Source organism: Bubalus bubalis, chromosome 1, assembly GCF_019923935.1.
Source record: "Bubalus bubalis isolate 160015118507 breed Murrah chromosome 1, NDDB_SH_1, whole genome shotgun sequence".
In the NCBI taxonomy this organism is placed as follows: Eukaryota; Metazoa; Chordata; class Mammalia; order Artiodactyla; family Bovidae; genus Bubalus; species Bubalus bubalis.
Window position 1 is genome coordinate 64,600,490 of NC_059157.1, and position 9,439 is coordinate 64,609,928.

A 9,439-nucleotide genomic window follows, 5' to 3' on the forward strand; every position below is an offset into this window, starting at 1 on the left:
CCCAAGTCTCTAACAACCAGAAAAACCAGCTGAACCAACCCAACTTCTGACCTTCAAAATTGTGAAATAATAAATTTTTATTGTTTTAAGCTGCTAAATTTGTGGCAATTTGTGGCCTTTGGGGCCATAAGCAGCAATTGAAAAGTCGTAGACCACAACAATGGATTGAATGATGGGGGAGGACTTCCTTGGTGGTATAGTGGATGGGAATCCATCTGCCCATGCAGAGCACACAGGTTCGATCCCTGGTCCAGGGAGATTCCACATGCTGTGGAGCTGCTAAGGCCCTGCGCCACGACGACCTGAGCCCACACACTCTACAATGCGCGGGTCACAACTAATGGGCCCCTGTGCTGCAAATGCTGAAGCCGGTGCACCTAGAGTTTGTGCTCCACAGCAAGAGAAGCCACCGAAATGAGAACAGTGAGGAGTAGTCCCCACTCACTGCAACCAGAGAAAGCCCAAACACAACAAAAGACCTAGCAAACCAAAAAAAAAAAAAAAAAAAGAATTATGTAGTTCAAAAAAAAAAGAAATGAGGAGGAACGTAATAGGAGATGAAGCAAGCGTTAAAAAGCGTGGATTAGAAGAAGGTAAACATGAGGGCAGCTCCTGTGGGCCTTGTAGACCATTGGAAGCCCTTTGTCTTTTACTGTGGGTGAAATGAGGAGTCAGAGGGGGACTGGGGCAGGCATAACATAATCAAACTTACGTTGTGAAAGGATCACTTTGAACTATCCTGTGTCAGAATCCAGTTAGATGGATGCTGTCGTAGTTGACACAACCATATAAACCTGGGGAAACTATAAGAGAGAAAAGACTTCAGAGTCTGGGTACATCAGGCTGAAGTATATAAAACTGCCATCTGAGTGGCTCAAAAAGAGTAGAAAATCAAAGGATGAGTCAAGAAGATTGGCTCATAGAAATGGCAACCCACTCTAGTATTCTTGTCTGAAAAGTCCCATGGACAGAGGAGTCTGGTGGGCTGCAGTCCCAAGGGTCACAAAGAGTCAGACATGACCAAGCATGCATGCACGCACACATGGCCCATGACATGCTTTCGAGAGAGGAGTCATTGTTGATTCCAAAACCACTGGCCCGTGGCAAGGGTAGAAGGGTCGTACTGAGATGACTAACAATGCAGGAGGAGCAAGTCTAGAGGGGGACTGGGGACCAGGGGCAGAGAAGAGTTCATCCTGGAACATATACATGAAAGGCCAATCAGACTCCAAGTGGAGATGTTCATTGAACTGTTACATGCAAAAGTCTAGAGTTCAGAGAACTATCTGGAGCTACGACTATTCATTAGGGAGCTCTCTCTCATCAACAGTGTCCAAAGTCTTAAGATGATGAGTTCAAATGCCATGGAAAAGAGTACAAAGAGAGAAGAATGGTACTTCCTAGCTTGGAAAGTCAAATTGAAAGTCGCTCAGTCATGTATCTGACTCTTTGTGACCCCACACACTGGGGCCTGCCAGGCTCCTCTGTCCATGGGATTCTCCAGGCCAGAGTACTGGAGTGGGTTGCCATTCCCTTCTCCAGGGGATCTTCCTGACCCAGGGACTGAACCCAGGTCTCCAGCATTGCAGGCAGATCCTTTACCATCTGAGCCACCAGGGAAGCCCCTTTTTAAAACTCTCTCCTAGATGCTATTTTTTTTAATTTATAAATACAAATATAAGACTAATCCCAGAAACTAAAATATTTTAAAAATATTTAGTTACATGTTTAACGAATTCCCTGTCCTAAAAAATAAGAAAATTGAGTAAAACCCATATTATCACAGAAAACCCCAAATACACAGTCATCACTTAATTTTAGTTAGGTCTTCTAAATTAAACACAAAACAAAGAGTTGAAAAAGCCCAGTGAAATCAGCATAAGGTACACACCCATATCAAAAACCCAGTAAAGTATATTACCCTGTTGCTCTGAGGCATTTTAACATCCTAGAATTATGTCCATTTTTATATAACATGCTTAACATCTGGTGAGGGGTATTGTTTTTCAATTCATTTTTGGTACCTCAGCCCTATGAGAATTGAGTGTTTACATGTCTGCAAAAAAAAAAAAAAAAAAAAAAAAAACACAGAAAATTACCAACCCAGCAGCTTTGTTCTACTCTTTGTTTTCTTCCACACATACTGCCACAATTGTGTGTCAGCTGTTAGTCATGGTATGGGTCATAGCTAGTTTACTCTCACCAACTTTCCTTCTGAAAAAAAAAAATGTATTTGTGAGCACTTTAGGCTGGTATTTGTTGTTTTTTAGTCACTAAGTCATATCTGACCCTTTGCAACTCCACGAACAGTAGCCCGCCAGGCTCCTCTATCCATTGGATTTTCCAGGCAAGAATACTAGAGTGCGTTGCCATTTCCTTCTTGGGGGGATCTTCTTGATACAGGGATCAAACCTGCATCTTTTGCTTGGCAGGCAGATTCTTTACCCCTGAGCCCCCTGGAAAGCCCTAGGCTAGTATTTTGTTGTTCAGTTGCTCAATCATGTCCAACTCTTTGCAATCTTATGAACTGCAACACACCAGGCTTCCCTGTCCCTCACCTGAGTCCCTCCCTGAGTTTGCCCAGACTCATGTCCATTGAGTCGGTGATGCTATCCAACCATCTTGTCCTCTGTTGTCCCTTTCTCCTCCTGTTTTCAGTCTTTCCCAGCATTGGTGTCTTTTCTAATGAGTTGACTTTTTGCACCAGGTGGCCAAAGATTTGGAGCTTCAGCTTCAGCTAGGCTAGCCTTCATACTAGGCTAGTATAAAAACACTTAAAAAAAAAAAACTTAACTCTGTCATAAATCTTTCTCTTTGTATCATGACTCTCTCATTTTCTGTCTTATTCTCTCTCTCAGAGATAAAGTTTTTATTTATACATATATGTTATATAGATATCTATCTATAAGTATTACAAATATACAAATATATATCTGTGTGTAAATACATATGTGTGTGTCCTATACATAAAACTTATTGTATCACAAAGAGTTGTTGCAATCTTCCTACAACGTATTAGTTTGGGGAAAAAGTAATTGTGGTTTCGGACCATGAATTTTAAATCTTTATAACTCGGCTCAAAATAGAACCATTACAATCGACACATTTTTGCCAATGAGAAGTAAGTTTGTTCATTCCTGTAGCATAAAAATTCATGCTTCGGGATTCAGTGAACTCTTGGAAAGCATTTTCTCCTCCTGCTGGTTGTGGAAGCACTTTCCCTGCAAAAGGTTGTCAAGATGCTTGAAGAAGTAGTTGTTGGCACAAGGTCAGGTGAATATGGTGGATGAGGCAAAACTTCATAGCCCAACTCATTCAGCTTTTGAAGCACTGGTTGTGCCACGTGCGATCAGGCATTGTTGTGGAGAATTGGGCCTTTTCTTGACCAATGCCGGCTCCAGTTCTTGGTGCAACTCATCGATTTGCTGAGCATACTTCTCAGATGTAATGGTTTTGCTGGGATTCAGAAAGTTAGAGCGGATTGCACAGGCAGCAGACCACCGAACAGTGACCATGATGTTTTTTGGGGGACAAGTTTGGTTTTGGGAAGTGCTTTGGAGCTTCTATCTCTGTCCAGCCATTGAGCTGGTCATCGCCAGTTGTCATATACAACCCACTTTCCATCACGTATCACAATCCAATTGAGAAATGGTTCATTGTTGTTGCACAGAATAAGAGAAGATAACACTTCAAATTGACAATTTTTTTTTAAATTTGGAGTCAGCTCATGAGATACCCATTTATTGAGCTTTTTCACCTTTTCAATTTGCTTCAAATGCCAAATGACCATATAATAGTCGACACTGAGTTCTTCAGCAACTTTTCAGGTAGTTGTAAGAGGATCCCTCTCAATTCATAGTTGTCAAATTCCTGTGGCCAGCATTGCATTCCTCATCTTCAAGGCTCTCATCTCCTTTGCAAACTTCTTGAACCACTACTGCACTGTTCATTCATTAGCAGTTCCTGGGCCAAATGGCTGTTTATGTTGCAAGTTGTCTCTGCTATTTTATGACCCACTTTGAACTTGAATAAAATAAATCACTTGAATTTGCTTTTTGTCTAACATCATTTCTATACTTTAAAATAAATATAAAATAAGCATCAAGTAATATCATTAGCAAAAAAAATAAAGTGAGAAATGAGGATTAAAATGGTATAAAACATAACCACATTTAAGAATATATTCCAATATCAAACAGCAAAGTTCAACAATGCAAACTGCAATTACTTTTGCAACAACCTAATAGAAAAAAAAACCCTGACCTGTTGCAATTATCTAAAGTACTAAAGTACCTAAAGTACTCCTATAGACACAATTACAAAATATTTTCACCGACCACATCACAAACTATTAATGTACTAACTTTAGCTCCATGTTTTGAGCTTCTCCTGGGCTGAGTGAGGGATGGAAACATACTCCTTATGGTAACATCTCATGGGATCATCTGCTGACAAAGCAGATTTTAAAAGTTCACCCATAATCATCCTAATTAAGCCATCAAGTGTCAGGACATGCTGCGTGAATTTGACTAATTCTAGCTATCTTTGTGGTGCAACTGATGTTGCTGCATCAGAGGAGTGACTCTGCCTTGGGAGCAATTTCTTTATGCTTATGGTCTCTCCCCCTCCACCCACCTGAACTGAAAAAGTAGCAAGGAAGGTTTGCAATGCTGCCTTTCAAGTCTGTGAAACTTCCTTTCGGATGGGGTCCCAATCACATCCACACCCTTTTATATACCTACATCACTATTGCCTATATATTTTTTGTGGGACTTTATAATACAACTTGTAACATGTCCAGTTCCAGTTCATTCACTCAGTCGTGTCCGACTCTTTGCAACCCCGTGAACCAAAGCACGCCATGCCTCCCTGTCCATCACCAACTCCCGGAGTCCACCCAAACCCATGTGAACTGAGTCGGTGATGCCATCCAACCATCTCATCCTCTGTTGCCCCCTTCTCCTCCTGCCCTCAATCTTTCCCAGCATCAGGGTCTTTTCAATGAGTCAGCTAGCCAAAGTATTGGAGTTTCAGTTTCAGCATCAGGCCTTCCAATGAACACCCAGGACTGATCTCCTTTAGGATGGACTGGCTGGATCTCCTTGCAGTCCAAGGGACTCTCAAGAGTCTTCTCCAACACCACAGTTCAAAAACATCAATTCTTCTGTGCTCAGCTTTCTTTATAGTCCAACTCTCACATCCATACATGACTACTGGAAAAACCATAGCCTTGACTAGACAGACCTTTGTTGACAAAGTAATGTCTCTGCTTTTTCATATGCTGCCTAGGTTGGTCATAACTTTCCTTCCAAGGAGTAAGCATCTTTTAACTTCATGGCTGCAATCACCATCTACAGTGATTTTGGAGCCCCAAAAAATAAAGTCAGCCACAGTTTCCCCTTTTCCCCCATCTATTTGCCATGAAGTAATGGGACCAGATGCCATGATCTTCGTTTTCTGAATGTTGAGCTTTAAGCCAACTTTTCACTCTCTTCACTTTCATCAAGAGGCTCTTTAGTTTTTCTTCACTTTCTGCCATAAGGTTGGTGTCATCTGCATATCTGAGGTTATTGATATTTCTCCTGGCAATCTTGATTCTAGCTTGTGCTTCCTCCAGCCCAGCATTTCTCATGATGTACTCTGCATATGTTAACATGTAACATGTCAGGTGGATTGTTTACATCTCTATCTTCCACTAGATTGTGAGCAACTCATTTGCTCATCTTTAGATCTTCTTGAATGGACACAAGGTCCTGTCCCCAGTACTCTAGCATAGATATGTGACATCACTAAGCAGACTCGAGCACCTGAAGACCAACATCCAATCCTCTCTCCCTCACCCCCACCCTTCCCCATCACCAGACAACTGACTGAAAAGAGCAAAGAAAAATAAAAACGAGGGGATTTGTTTTCTTATTAAAAGCAAGCTTTACAGTGTTCACTAAGGGAATTTATATTTTTAAACCTACTGAGGAAATACTATTGAATGTAGGTAGTTGTGATAGTTAATTTTATGTATCAACTTGGTCAGACTGTGGTGTCCAGTTGTTTGGTCAAACACTAGCCTAGATATTGCTGTGACTGGTATTTTGTAGATGTTGGTTAACATTTATAACTAGGAGTTCAAGAAAAGATTACCCTCAATAACATGGGTGGGACTCAATTATTTGAAGGTCTTCAGAGCAAATAAATGAGATTTACCAGAGTAGAAGGATTATTACTCCTTCCTCAACAGGTTAACATAAAAATCCCTTCTGACTCTGGACGCAAGACAGCAGCTCTGACTCTTTTGTGTTTCCTGCTGGCCTGGCCTACAGATTTCAGACTTTCCAACTCCCACAATCACATGAGCCAATTCCTTGAAATTAATCTCTTTTGCCATATATGTATCCTCTTGGTTCTGTTTCTCTGGAGAACCCTAACACAATTGTGTTTCTAAACAGTTCTTTCTTTCACAGTATTTCTGAATGTTTTGCTTAATGAATATATCTTTATTCTTACTTTCCTTATATTGAATAGGGGTAGGAGTTTATATACCGTTTACTAATAGTAAATTCTGCTGGTGTGAAGAACAAGAGAGTATTGTGCAAGGAATCCAACAACACTGGCACCTCTCCTGGCAAGCAGGGAAATCCTATACCAGAAGTTTCCAGTATGAAGCTCTATTTGAGTTCAGAGTGTGCAGCTTACCTAAATATTATATCCTATAGATTTTCTTATGGATGGCAACCCACTCCAGTATTCTTGCCTGGAGAATTCCATGAACAGAGGAGCCTGGTGGGCTACTGTTCATGGGGTCACAAAGAGTCGGACACGACTGAATGACTAAACACACAGATTTTCTTAAGCCAATTCATATGAACTGACAAATCCTAAGCAATTTCCATGGGCTTCCCTGGTGGCTCAGTGGTAAAGAATCCACCTGCAATGCAGGAGACGTGGGTTGGATCCCTGAGTTGGGAAGATCCCCTGGAGAAGGAAATGGCAGGAATCCAGGATTCTTGCTTGGGATATCCCATGGACGGAGTAGCCTGATGGGCTGCAGTCCATAGGCTCTCAAAAGAGTGGGACACAAATTAAGCAACTAAACAATAACATAACAACCAACTTCTAATAAACTGAGAAGCTTAACCAAAACCTTTTTTTTTCCCAAAAAAGATAGACCATATTTGGGACAGGGAGGAAGTTTTTAAGAGTTAATGCAACTCAAAATAAGATGTTGGTTTGCCCAGTTTCCATTGCCTCATTCATCAAGAGAGTTTGTGTTGTGACTCTTGGAAGTCAGTTTTATTGCATGATGTAATGGAGAAAATAATGAAGATTACAAATTTTCTTTATGCTTATGTTGTTTTAAACTACTGCCAGTTTATGGATATTTAAGAAGTTGAAGCAAAGAAAGCAGATTTAGTTTCTTTTAATTCATCCAAGTGGTTAGGTCCTGGAAATTTTTGAAGTAATATGTTGAAGTGTTTTTAGAATTAAAAAGTCTTAAATCCCACTTGGTAGACCTCCAAAGGCCCTCAAAGGCTGCACACTTTCCCCTAGAAATGTGGATTGAGAAGATGGTACCTGAGACTGTTGTGCTTTCAATGCTGAATTTCTCTGAGCTCAAAGGAATAACAGATTTGATATTTTGGTAATTGTTGAATCATGGTCTCTGTGACTTTATGTGTGTGATTATACAGCCCTTGCCCTAGGCTCATTTAGGTGGCTCATTCTCAAAGGAAACAGCTTGTGCTAAAAGAAAACTACATTTATTAATACACGATTTAGTGAACATTTAGAGTGAACTGAGAAAAGAAATCAACTGTGAAAGGAAAAAACCCATATGAATGGGTAATTGTTTGTATCAGCTCTGGTCCCCTGTTCCAGCCTCCTAGAGTAGGGACCTGCATTGAGACCAATTCTTTTGGGCTTGTGTGATTCTGAATTAAGAGGAAAGAGCTGAGGGAGAAAGATCTAAAGCACACAGCCAGAACTGAAGAAGAGTAGGGTGGTTTGAAAAAGAGGCACACAATCAGTTACTTTGTGTAAGAACGGTTGATGAGAGAAGTGTTTAAGATAGTTTGTTAATTACCTGCTTCCCAGTTTCAAGGCTATGAGAATTTTTTGGATTTTGAAATTGGGTTTCAGGTATTCCTGTGTGTTTTGAATATAGTAGTGCTCTAAGACTGGACCATATGGGTCACAGATTTGTTAAAAAACATCAAAATACTAATCTTGAGCTATAGAAATTTCTGGACAAGTTCTGAGTAGTGTTTGTCACTGCCTAGCTATTTTATTAAATTGTAGACAGAAAAGGCTTCAACAGTAAAATAACCTCAGTTATGAGATTAGAATGAAAACACCTTCGTATCTCCTAGAATAGACTAGGGTGTGAATTTAAGTATCCTCTTTAAATTGACCGGTGAGTAGCTTCAGTTAGAACAGTATACTTTATACAAACACACACACACAGTTTTATTGTACTGGTTTGGGAATCGCATATTTTTTTACTGCTAAAATATTAGCATTTTGAATTTGCAAATAGGCTACACTCACCACCAGTAATGTAAACTTAAAATATTCATAGAACTGGGCTGAGAACATGCTCCCAGGCCTGGCAGGCAGTGAAATATCTGGTCAACATATAACTTGAACAATAAGTTCTTGAGTAATTTGCATTATGCTTTGGCTAGAAACAGTGAAAGCTAGTTTTCAGTTAAAAGAAAAAAGTAGAAATATCTTGTATTTTTCTGGCCTGTTTAATGTATTAAAGTGCTTTCACAAAACGAATACCATGGGGCCAGTAAGAAACGTTAGGAAGATGTTTTTTTTTTTTTTTTCCCCCAGAAAGTTAATATACATTTTTCACATATGTATTTGGTCAAAGATTAAATTTTGCATGTGGAAGTCCTTGACTAGAAGTGTCTGGGAAATAGAAAGCTTGGACTCAAGTTTTCATTCAGCTAATATTCCTGGAGACCCTCTTCTGTGCAGGAGACCCTCTTTTGTGTGAGGTTGGGACACAAAGGTCAGCAGGCGGCAGTCCCTGCTCTCAGGGAGCTACCCACCGCTCAGGGAGCGGCCCAACTAGGACTTTGAAACAAACTGAAATGTCTCCAGGAGGCTGCACAGCTGACGTGCCCCTAATTATCAAACCAATGAAGAGGTTCTGTCCACAAAAGCAACGTCTGCCTTCTGTCTGATCTGTGTAAACGGCCCCTACTCGCACCCCTCACCGCCGCCCCCCAAGCCCGGGGACTAGAGAGCTGGGCCTCTACAGAGCAGGGTCTAAGACTCGCCCTCCCCGCCACGGAGTGTCAGGGCGCAGGGCAACAAGCAGACACGAGAGGAAGAAGCAGAGACCCCAGCAGCAGAGGGGAAGTGGCCCACGCGACCCCCAAAGGGGCTGCGGCAGGTGGATCTGGCTGGCGAGGGTCCGCTAGACCCTCAGTGC